Raw genomic sequence first — 13,480 nt, forward strand, 5'->3', positions numbered from 1 at the left:
AAAAAACCTTAGCTTGAGATAGTTATAGAACAGATTAATGTATGGATTATGCTTATAGCCTATTTGAAGTAAAATAAGCAATTTTGTACTTTAGAAAATATTTTCCGTGAATAGTATGCTCGTCGACTTGTCGACACCGAAGGACATTATCACTCAGACGTTTGACGGGTTTAAGGTCATAGGTGCCGGTACTAATAGTACTAATAGTACATATATTATGTAAATACATTAGTAAAACTATTAGTATTATTTCTTACTTTTGATGTGAAACACAAGGTTCTTCAACTAAAATTTGGTTTTCCAACAATAACAGTTTAATTCAGTCATTTGTTGCTACTCTTCAAATAAGCATTCTGTAGAAACAACACCAGCAATAGCGAAAAATTCCTTGTCAAATTTAAGAAGCTTAATGCTCGGGGTTCCGAAGACTATGTAACGCTTACTATTTCAAGTGCTAGAGTTCAAATTTCCGTGCTAGTGGAAGTGTTTATGCACACGCCGCGAAAGAAGTGCTCGGGAAATTCCCGAATTAAACGCACAAGGATCGGAAATGAATATTTCAACAATAAAACTATTTATTTTACGCTTAAGCCTGCCATACGTCTCGTAAAAAACGGGAGTGTCCCGTTTTTGGGCCCGAGTGTCCCGCGTCCCCGTAAATTTAGTTGGGACAGGGAAATATCCCGTATTTTAACTCCGTTCCATTTCTGCTATCAATATCAGCTTATTCGAAAAGTAAAAAACAAATTCTGACATTGGCTGGGAATCCTTGTAATTAGTGACAACAGTACGCTGTTGCATGTAACAGTTTCGAGGAAGTTATAACACCACCCTGTTCGACTTGGTAGCGAGCGAAATTTGCAATGCTACTTTTACCATTGCACTTGATGGAAACTCGGATACTCTCCGCAACATAAAAAAAAAAAAAAAAAAAAAGCTTTGAGTGTTTCTACATTTACAAAAAGGAAAGATGACTAACCTTTTTCTTCAGCAACACATTAGATAAGTTAACAAAAATTATAATATTTTTCAGAGGCTAGGAGCACAGAATTGTGCTTTGGTCTAGGTCTTAGAAAACTGTAAATCCGGTCCTGACAATTACACACGACACAAGGAGAAAATTTAGATTTTCATCATATTAAATTGACGAAAGTAATTTTGGCAGATGCAGCCATGTAAATAAATATTGCTAAGGGAGCAAAAATATTGAAACTAGATTGTACCACTGATTTAAATAATTTGCATATTGTTTTCCTCTAAAGCATTTTTATAGCACTTGAAGTTTCGCCTATTATATTATTGAAAAAAAAAAATAAATAAAATGAAATCTTGTAGTTTTAGTTCACGGTTATGCCTGCTATGCTCAAGGAGACGGTGATGATGAGAAATGAATGAAATGACGGAATGAAGAAAGTGGGAGGAAACGTGAGAATCTCGAGAAAACCTACGCACAAGGTGTTTGTCCACCACAAAGCTCACTTGGCGTGAGCTAGGATCGAAGTAGGAACCCCATGCACTAGAGGTGAACGCTCTACCATTGAGCCACTGCGGCCTATTATACTTTTGTTCATAACCAGACTACAGTTCATTGCATTGTTGGAAAGTTGAGGAAGGGGGGGATCTGAGGTGTCCGGTATTCTCATAGAGAAAATATGGCAGGTTTATTTACGCTGGAAGATGTTAATTTCATATAAGACATTTTGAAACATTTATTTATTTCATATAACATGAATTATATTTTTGTTTTAAATTAATAGACCCCTTTTGGTATTCATATTTGGCGAACGTCAGTCAGGCTTTTGGATGACTTGATCTACATTTGTACGTTTGTCTGCCGAGCTCCTTCATAGCTATGCGGTTAGTGTACGTGTCTTCGGCGTGGGACCCGGGTTTGCCTCCCAGAGGGAGCTCATGTTGTTCGGATTCCACGTTAATCAGTAGGTTTCGTCTCATATAGCCTCGCTGCTGAAAGGGACGTTAAACACAAAATCAATTCAACTAGTTTGTCTGCCTCTACCACACACACTGCAGGGTACAACTTTTGGCCTTTGAAGTTAAAATTTTCAGAATGCAAGCACGAGACACACTAAATTTTTTGTATAGATTTTGGCGGCATACCAACGTAAAATATCAAAATGGCGGCCATTTTTTTTTTTTTTTCAAAACAGCGAGTATCCACGCTACGAAGCGAAATTTTCAGTCTTTTAAGTTGAAATTTTGACGGTGGAAGCACGGGATATGCTAAATTTGCTGTATAGATTTTCTCGGCGATCGAATGTGAAATTTCAAAATGGCGGCCATTTTTTTCAAAACAGCAATAAGTAGAAAATTGTTGCAATTTGTGACAATGACATCTTGAAATATAAATCACATTTTAACACTTTTACCCCAAAGACATTGAAATATTTCGAAAAAAAAAAAACAAAAACGATTAAACCCGTATGGGCCCAGGTGGGTTGGGCTTTTTCAAAAAAGCCCTGGTTTTTTCAAACCCTGCTTGGGTTACTCTGCAAAATTACATTTCAATGCTCAACGCAGTTTGTGTTAAATCGTTCAAACTGAGGATGTTACATCATACATATTATGGCGAGGAACATTGTTCTTGAATTAAATCCATAACCGTGGGACGTAAAACTCAAAATTTCATTTCATTTTTTTGAATTAAATCGTAATCTACTGTTTTCAAAGCTCGTATTGTGTGGGCTGCGTTTGTTTTTCCACGTTAATACATGCATGAAGTGTGTAGAGGCGTATATATTAGGGCAGTAGTTTTTTTAAAATGTTTTTCAAAAATAGTTTTTAATGACATAGCTCATATCCTGTTAGCAATTTATTGGTTATGATTGCTTGGAGAAAGTTCTTTCGTGAACCTCCAGGCACGAGCCATTCCAAGTCAAATCAACGTATGGTTTCGGGTTGACCCTTATATATTCCACTTAGATTTTATATTCTAACCACTGTCATCAGTGTGTAAAAGAAACTGAAAGCTGAAGTTGATTTATGAGCCAGTTTTGAAATTGCAGACTTCCAAAGTTCTCAGAATGTACCAAAAGTTGCGTGAGTGACATTTGTTTGATTGTCATTTGCGGTTTACGTAAGACGTTGCTTAAGGTGTTATTTTAAAGCTTACTGAAAGACTTTTCAAAATGCTTGATTGAAAGAAAAAAATAAAAATAAACAGTACAAGTATTAAAGTGTACTGGAAATTCTATCTATCTATCTCTCTCTCTCTCTCTCTCTCTCTCTCTATATATATATATATATATATATATATATATATATGCGAAGGGTGACTGAAAAGTTTTGAGCCTTGAGGAAACTATAAGTAGCACAGATTTGATAATACCTTTATTTTTCAACCTAATTCCCTTGGACAGCAACACACTTGCTCCAACGGTGCTGCAGTGCTCTTATCCCAGTAGAAAAAAATCCTTAGGTTGTGAATACAGAAACTCCTCCATGGTTGTTATGGCGTCATTAACGCTTGCAAAACGTCGTCCTGCTAGAGCCTTTTTTAGATTAGAGAACAAGTGGAAGTCTGGGGGAGAGATCTGAAGAATAGGGTGGATGAGGAGAGTTCAAAGTCGCATTTGTGGATAGTACCCATGGCAACTGATGATGTGTGACCGGGAGCATTGTCATGATGGGAGAGAACGCATCTGGACGTAATTTATGGCCTTTTTACTTGAATTATCATTCGAAGTTTTTTCAAAAGGTCACTATAGTATGTCTTGTGATGGTATGACCCCTTTTGCAGGTAATCAATGAATATCACACCTTGGAAATTCCAAAAACAGAGGCCATCACTTTGCCAGCGGAGGGGATCACAAAAGTTCCTTTTTTGGGGGAAGGGTGCTTCCATTGTTTGGATTGTTTTGTTTCTGGCTGGTAATGGTGTACCCAACACTCCTCCATAGTGATCAATCGACAGAGAAAATCGTCTACATCACGTTCTAACATTTTCAATTTGTCCACGCATAGGAGGTACAGAGTGCGTATTTGTTCCGGAGTCAGAAGATGTGGGACTCATCGAGCAGAAATTTTTGATAAACCAAGCTCATTCTTCAGAATATGATCTGCTCGCTCCTGTGATATGCCCAGCCTGTCTGCTCTCTATCGAGTTGACAATCTGCCATGATCATATCAAGTACTAGGCCAATGTTTTCCGTGGTGGTAGCACTTGATGGTCTCTTAGATCTCGGCTCATCTTCAACACTGTCTACAGCGCTTGAATTCCTGCACCCATCTTTTGATGGTGCCATATGAAGGGGCAGATTCACCTACGGTATTGACCATATCCTCCTGGCTCTCAGACGCCGATATTCCTTTTAATTGCAGATACTTGATGACTGACCTGTACTCGATTTTTTCCATTTTCTCAACTTCTGCCATCTTACTCACTTCAAAGGCCTGTAAAAGGCAAAAGAAATTACTTAGAACCAAGCGCTTGATACACATGATCAAAGGTTATATAGAAGGGAAGATAGATACATTTTCATGAAAACAGGAAAGAAAAAAACTGAACATCCAGCCCTGCTCAGAAGGTACATTGGCACGTGTCGAATCAGCTTGTTTGCTGTGCGATGTTTTGCCTTCAGGCGAACTACTGGCGATCGACTAGATAAGAGTCAAGAAAGAAAGAAAGAAAGAAAATGATATGCTTATTTCTTGGAGATATGTTTACTTCTTGGCATTAAGTGTTTGAAAACCAAAACTGTTCTGAATATCAATTTTCTAATTTCCATAATAAGAATAAAGGGAAACGTTAATTCTCATATAGGACGAAACAGAAAAATATATATTTCGAACCGATAACAAAACATTCTACTTAATTACGCCTTGCCTTGTGTATTTCAAAATTGTTCAGAATGTTTTTTCTAATTCCAACAGAAAAATGATGGAATAAGAATTGTTAATTTCCATAGAAAAAGAAAAAAATGTAATTACACTTATTAAACAAAGAGAACAAGATAAAATATTTCAGTCTGCTTGGCAATTCCAAATGCTTAGAACTATTTTTTTCCTTCTGCTCGTGAGCACTTCATATCTTCAAACTAATATTAGTATTGAACAAAACACTTTTCAATAAACATAAAAATCTTAGTTTTTATACCTAATATCGTGTCCACGAACCACGATTATCTATCACCGTATTGATTCGAGGAGAAATTGAATCAATTAGTGACGAAGGAAGACAGGAATGGGAAAGGAAGGAAGTGGACTGGGACCTGTATGTTAGGCGCCATCCCGGCATTTGCCTGGTATGAATGAGGAAAACCGAAGAAAAACCTCACTCAGAATGGCTGGGCTGAAAAAGCTGTTACACATAGTCCAAATGTCCCCGTACACATAGTGAATGAAACATCTTATTTCTCAACAGTTTTGTGGGAGCGTTTTATATGAGATCTGATCCTTGATTATTTAATGGAAGATGAAAATGTCTGTCATTGTCCATCTGAAAATAAAATTTTTCGTTTAGTGTGGGCAGCATAATATTCAACTACAAACTCTCTTATTCCTGTTACCTAAGGGTCTTCTTCCCGTTACGTAAGGTGTTTTTATTTATTTATTTATTTATTTATTTATTTATTTACTTAAATAACTACTTCCTTCAAGACTTAAGCACGATTCTTCCTTAACCTCCTAATCTCAATTATAAAGAATTTGTGATCCAAACTTCTCCCTTAACAAAGAGGAATAATGAAACCTGTTGGCTTAAATGATTGAAACAGCATTGGTGAAAATTTCACGAGCAGCAATTACGCAATAGATGGTTAGAATATGTAAGACGCAACTTACACGATAGTAGAGATGCTACAACTATGTGATCTTTTAATTGAAATGTATGACGAGTAAACGAAACGCTATAATACTGAAAAGTGATACACATGCTATTTACTCATGTGTGTGTGATTATGTGCAGAAAGTAGTGTTGCTGAGGAAACGACGCAAGACGACATCGTCCAATAGAAATAATTAAGCCTTTTTGAAAACTAAATTGAATCTCCATGATAATTCACGAGACGAGAGACTTCCGTCGTGAACAACACTAGCAAAACCACGAAGATTACGTCGATGTTGATAATGGTATGTATGAGTTTGGAATATAAGTAACCCTCACAACTATACTGATGTAATCGCAATTCTCATTCTTGATATCTGAGCATTTGAGATTAAGAAATAAGCGCTTATACTTTGTTCTGAGAGATCATATGTTTAACCCTGTAGCTGTAAGAGGTTCTAAAAACAAAGATAAACTAAAATGCACTTTTTTTTGTCTAGTGAACCGACTGAATAGCACCACCGGACCACGGGGATTTCCCTCGTAATAGTGTGCTCATCTTCGGTACAGGAGACCGAAAGATCTGCTTTACAGCAGATACTGGCTTTGTTTGAAGAGCTGCTTGCAGACCTCACGTCAAAGCAGCAAGTCTCTCGGAGAAGTTAACTCACGTAAACAGGGTTGAATATTTTCTCCTCTTGCCCCGGCTGACTTATTTCTTTCGTGACTACTATTTTAATACATACAAGTATTCTGTTCTAGGTTCTCATTTTCTGTCAGGCTCAAAACTTTACAGTCATTCCCTCGTGCTATATATATATATATATATATATATATATATATAGTTCATTCAAGGAACGTTCAGTACCTCATGTAAACAAACGCATGTGGTGATTGTTTCATTTTATTGGTTAATCAGCCTTGAGCATCCATGCGACAGAAGAAAATAGTCCATTGTCAAGTAAGCTCTTTTTCAATGTTTTTGTTGCTTATAAGGCTCATTACCAGAAATACAATTTACTTACAATGAAATAACAGAAACAGCACTGTATATAAGAACTAAATTGAATTAATGCAATAACAGAGATACGCATGCGTAGAAAGTGGGTTTGATCCACACTTATGCGCCAATCACAGTTTACAATATGGCCATTTGCGGGGAATATGCAAAACGTTGACAGGATACAAGCACGTGCTTCTCGAAAGAAGCGGTGACCGATAGCCAATCATCCGATGACTGGCGGAATAATACCATTCTGCAATGTTTACATCAGGATCAGAAGGTTCGTTGAATGAACTTTATATATATATATATATATATATATATATATATATATACAAATTTTAGTGTATAGTGTAAATTTACACTCACATTCATGTATAGTGTAAATTATAAAATAACAGTATAATATTATGTAAACATTTTTACAGAATACCAAAGGAAGGAAAATATATTAAGATTACTCAGTGAGAATTGTATAAGTCCGAATTACCTTTATTTATTGTTCATCCTTATCTAACAAGATACATTCGCGAAGTATCTCCTCGCAATTGTCATAAAATTGATTCAGATGCAAAGTAATTTGTATATTTATGGGCCTTCATATATCTGGAATTCAATCATACACTACTGTAACGTTCAGACAAAATTGCTTTTAGTTTCTTTAGATGTAACTATACATGAATGTGAGCATATGCAAAACAAATTGAATCAAGTACTGCTTCTCTGATATATGATACCCACCCCGGCCGCCATATTGCATTCAACTTTGGGTTTTTCAGAGGGGAATAGGTGCAAGTGTTATATAAAATTCATGTACAGTTTTTTCGGAAATTCACTGGTGTATGAATTTTACCGTAGCTTGTACCGTTTGGAAGGTATTACATGTTAAATCCCTCCAGGAACTTCGAGAATGGATGTATCAGTTACGTTTACGTTTTTGATGTTGACAAATCAAAACAAGTTCTAACAAAAAATACTGTAGGTATAAACAAACTCTTTACAATGTTGGTGTCATAATCTTATTACATTTCTGTGCGTCATTGTTATTACTTCCATGTTATACTATAACAAGGAAGTATTGTATTATTGTCAAAAGCCTAATTTAAATCTAAATATGACCAGATTTGGATGTAAATCTACGATTTCCATATTGACGTGTGTGTGTGTCTAGACAATATGTATATACGTTCAAAGAATATTTTGTCAACGATAAATCACGTAAAAAAATAACATACACACGAAGCCCTGCACAACTTTTTATTTGGTTTAATAATCGTACAGTGTCTTATATTTAACATATCAATATCGATATAATATGAGCAAAACACACATTACAATGTCGTGATTAATTGCAGTATTTCCCTCTGCTTGAAATAACTACGCAATTTGAACAAGAAACCTTCTCCACTGACCTGATAGTGTTGCCCCGCTGTTCAGTCCTCAAAGTGTAGGTGTTGGATTTCGGTGAAGCAATACTTGATCCAATTTGTTTTGCATATGCTCACATTCATGTCTAGTTACATCTAAAGAAATTAAAAGCAATTTTGTGTCTGAACGTTATAGTAGTGTATGATTGAATACCGGAAATATGAAGACCCTAAATATACAAATTACCCGTAGCGGCCTCTAAAATTAATACAATACACATTGAGGTACAAAGAACTTTGCATTTGAATCAATTTTACACGAATCCCGAGAGAACATTTTGTGAATGTACCTTGTACTCGCGGAGTTCCAGACACACAGTTAAAAAAAAAAGAGGGGGTTTAATGCACATTGAACTTTCAGTGGTGTAAACACTTAAGATACACTGACGGAAAGGCATTTAAAAATATATCGTATTCAATGCCAGATTCGGACGAAATTAGATTGCTTGTATCTAGAGAGCATACTGCTAATGGTTAAATGTTATCGGGCAACATAAGAGTAACTTTGTGTGCATGGATCACAGTCTGCCTACAATCCAGGATGATGCAGCAAACTCCTATTGCGCATATAAGTAACTTCTAATATGGCTGTGTAGTAGAACTTCTAGAGACCGGTGATGGTTGCACAGAATTGGCGCTTTCGTTGATCGTGACGCATAAGTGATCCGTCGGTAGTGTACAGTATGGGAGACAAACGATTCACATAAGACTTGTGCCTCCTGTTCCCGCAACGAAGGAATGGATAGAAGGATCTCGGGTCGCCCTCTGACTGACAGTGCAATTATATACACTGAGGACTCGAATTTGTCACACAGTGGTGGCCGTGTGCATATCTGGAGATATAGCAGCAAAGCGGAAGCCAAGCGTGTGTGGACCAAAGGTGTACATCCCACTCACCTCTTGTACTTACAAGAACATGACTTGTGCATATATGTTAAGGGAACTAAGTAGGTAAAATCAACGAAGAATGTGAATTTCACATATGTGGCCAAAGTGTATTGTCTATGTAAACACTTGATCTCCCACTTTCGTTCCTTGTCTTTATTCTAATAGACCTAAAATGTAGTTTCCGCAAGAAAAGACAGCAAACCATTGTGAAACCAATAAAAGAGCTGGTCTTTAGTCTTTTTTTTTTTTTTCCGACAAAACAAATTGTTTATATATTAAAGGGAAAATAGAAAATTCCAATACTTGAAATGTAATGCCCGAACACTTCATGGTTGCAGCTGTAAATCTTAATTTATTACCATAGATTTGCAATTTTTGAATGACTGGGTCAAATGATTTTCATTTGCAGGGTCAACGAAAAGTACAGTTCAAAAAATTAGGTTTTAAACACGATGTCTACAAACGAAAGGGAATATGTGTGGCATATGTTTTGCAGTTTTCATGCTTTCCTTTTCTCCCCTGTTAGCGTGGTAGCTGGAAAGTTAGTTGCAACATTCTAGCACGGTCATGCCCTTCAGGCTAAAGAATTAATACTTCGAAATGGGGTAATAAAGAAATAATTCATGAAATGAAAAGTGCTGCGAGGCTAAAGCAAGCCATTAGAAAGTCCATACATGTAGTATTGTTCACTACAAAGACCATATAACACAATTCAGAAATGAAACAGGAGCACTCTTCATTTTAAATTAATATTTGTGCTCATTTCTATATGCATTTTCACGATTTTCCTCTGTTTAGGTACCTCTCCTACTAGTGCTTTGAGAAATCGTTGTTCTGAGATTTTTAAGTAGGCTAATTTATTGCGAACCGCAGAAAACAGATCGTAACGCAACATGCACTGGAAGAATTTATAGAATTTTCAAAATATTTATTCTTTCTCAAAAATGAAAATCTACACAGAACGAAATTTAACAATCCAGACAATCGACAACCAGAATAAAAAAAATCTAAAAGAACCGAAACATATTTCTGAGGAATCGGTAAGCAGGGGTTAAACTGTATGACTTCATAAGAAAGTAATTGCCCAGTGTCAAGTTGTTAAAAAAAAAGTTGATACGTCTATAAATTAATAGGTGTTTATAACAAGACATTGTAATTGCAGTGTAACTTAGCAGTTTCGAGAACCCTTGTATAATTCTAGCAAGGGATATGCATGACCTCGAAAGCTCAGAACAGCACGACAATGTGCTTAGAACATAAATTGTTCGTCTTACCACAAGAGATTTGAATGATCATCTATGCAAGTTCTAAGAGAGGAGCTTGGGTAACGCGAAAACAGAAAATATCGATATAATAAGACCAAAACACATTACAATGTCGTGATCAATTTCAGTATTTCCATCGCTTAAAATAACTACGCAATTTGAACAAGAAAAGTTTTCCACTGTCCTTATTGTCTTGCCCGCTATTCAGTCTTCAAAGTGTAGGTGTGGGATTTCAGTGAAATAGTCAAAGCAAAGTGGAACAGAACAAAATGCTTATCTGACTGAAGCCAGTTTTTCACATTCAACACCACTTCTGCATTCAAGTAGTCCAATATCAAACGTCACACTAATTAAATTTTCATACTATGATATTGGTGTGTCAAGATCATAACCTGCCGTTTGCCAAGCATATTATAACATAAGCTTGTACTTCGGTGCCGAAAGTTGATTGTATATTACAAAGTGAAGTTTGATAGTGAAATGATCGTGTTTTTCACATTGTAGTCTTAAAAGATTAACAATCCTTCTCACATTGTCTAAAGAAGCACATCAAGAGGTTGGCAATGTTTTGTCTTCAATGGTAGTATCTTGGACGTAACATCCTCCTTTGAAAAGCTTATATCGAATAGAGTATGATCTTTATGGTCTGACCAGGAATCACAGCAATAGGCTCTTTGCATCATGTGCCATGTTCATCATGACGGTAGTTAGAAAGCGTTTTATGTGCTTTTTCGTCATTTTGCCTCCACATGAACATTTCGTTGACATGTTGATTCAAGTTTTTGAAACTTTTTGAAACCAGATCAGATATAGAGATTGTAAGCTAATTTGCCACTCTTTGATAAAGCCACATCAATTGTATAGCTGTGACTATAGAGCTATGAACAGAATGCAGTGCACCACCTGTGGTTTTCTGGACTTTGAGATAATGTTGACAGTGAATACGTTCCATAGTTAAATTGACTTTGGTTACTTTTCCAAACATTTCTTGGTCCACATTCCCCTCTACATACATGTTTATTTCCTTCACAAACACTTGTGCCTTCTGACGAATATCGTGATATTCTTGTATGTTCTTACATGTGATGAACGTAGTAATATGCCTGGAAGAAGTGCCGCATGAGGCTTAAGTTTGTTGATAAAAATAATCGAAGCTGTGACATTGTGTAGGTCAACCTTCTTGACATGCTTCTAGTGCCCATATTTGCAGTTGCCAATAGTGAACAGCAGATCCATACGCTCTTGCCCTATCAAATTGTGACATGACATATTCTCATATCGTTTTTTAATTGTGACAGCCTATTTCCCTTGAAGTGAGTCGATCTCGCCTTTTGCTGGTCATATTATCTAATACAGTGAAACCTGAATAACGGACACCACTGCAGGGTTTGCCCAAGTGGGCCCAGCCCGAAAAAACCCACCGGGTTTTTTCGGGTTGGACCCACCTGAAAAAAACCACCTGGGTTTTTGACTTTTTTGTTAGTGTATTATTAGTACAGCTAAGGTGATCACATTGAAAGTTATTTTTATCAGATTTTAAACTTTCTTTGAGCGAATTATATGCTTTCATGTTAAGATAGACAACAATATTCAACATAAGACCTTTATAAAGCTCTAAATCACTGAATGAATGAATAAATAAATAAAACCCTCACCTTAGCTTGAAATAATTGTAGAACAAATTAATGTGTGGATTACGCTTATAGGCTATTTGAAGTAAAGTAAGCGATTGTATATTTTAGAAAATACTTTCCATGAATAGTATGTTTCCTGACTCGGCACCGCCGAGGGACGTTATCCCTCATACGTTGACGGGTTTAAGGTCATAGGTGCCGGTACTAACAGTAAATATGTAAATACATTAGTAAAACTATTAGTGTTATTTCTTACCTTTGGTGCTAACACAAGCATTCTTCAGTAAAATTTGGTTTTCCAACAACAACAGTTAAGTTCAGTCATTTGTTGCTAGCTTTCAAACAAGCATTCTGTAGAATCAACACTAGCAATAACGTAAAAATTCTTGTCAAAATTAAGAACCGTAATGCTCGGAGCTCCGAAGACTACGTAAGGCTTACTATTTCAAGTGCTGCATACAAACTTCAGTATTAATGGAAGTTTCGATGTACAGTAAAGCAAGCTGCATTTTCAGGGAAAACCCGTCGTGAAAGAAGTGTTCTGGAAATTCCCGCAATTGAACCCACAAAGCATCGAAAGTGAATACTTCAACAATAAAACTATTTATTTTACGCTGGAGGATATTTCATTTAATTTTAGACATTTTGAAACATTTACTTTATAAACTATGAATTATAGGCCTATCTTTGTTAATTGTTTTAAATTAATTTTCGGAAAAGAACGGTCTTGCAACAAGTGCTAGGGTAATTCCCGTAATTGAATGCACATAGCATCGAAAGTGAACTTCAACAATAAGACCATTTATTTTACGTTGAAAAATATTTAAGACATTTTGATGAATTATGTCTTTGTTTTAAATTAATATAGCTATTTGGTATTCATATTTGGCGAACGTCACTGAGGCTCCTAGGATGACTCGATCTACATTTGTTCGTTTGCCTGCCTTTACCACACAGTGTTCAACTTTCGGTCTTTTAAATTTGCAGCATACAAACCAGAGACAGGGGGCGCGGTGGCTCAGTGGTAGAGCGTTCACCTCTCGTGCTTGGGGTCCCGGGTTAGATCCCAGCCCCCGCCAAGTGAACTTTGTGGTGGACAAACACCGTGCTCGTGGGTTTTCTCGGGGTTCTCCCGTTTCCTCCCACTTTCTTCATTCCACCATTTCACTCATCTGTCATCATCACCGTCTCCTTTAGCCTAACCGGCATAACCGTGGGACGTAAAACTTAAAGATTTCATTTTTCAAACCAGAGACACACTAAATTTTCTGTTTAGATTTTGGCAGCATACCAACGTAAAATTACAAAATGGCGTGCTTTTTTAAAAAAATAGCTGATATCCACTGGCGAAAATCCAGGGGGAATGATGGGGACATAACTCTTACAATCTTGGAACTGTCCCCCTCAATAATCCGATTGGAAATGTGTCTTTTAATAAGAAATGTGATGATTTGTATCAAACTGTCACAAAGGAAAGTGAA

The 13,480-nt window shown here is 36.5% G+C and overlaps 1 protein-coding gene across 8 annotated transcripts in view; it reads left to right on the top strand.

The window, feature by feature from the left end:
* The window catches only part of LOC145689111 (tudor domain-containing protein 1-like), a 187,921-nt gene that overhangs the window by 13,021 nt on the left and 161,420 nt on the right, over positions 1–13,480 (top strand). The window lies entirely within an intron of this gene.

Source organism: Thermobia domestica, chromosome 1, assembly GCF_964235325.1.
Source record: "Thermobia domestica chromosome 1, izTheDome1.hap1.1, whole genome shotgun sequence".
NCBI lineage: Eukaryota > Metazoa > Arthropoda > Insecta > Zygentoma > Lepismatidae > Thermobia > Thermobia domestica.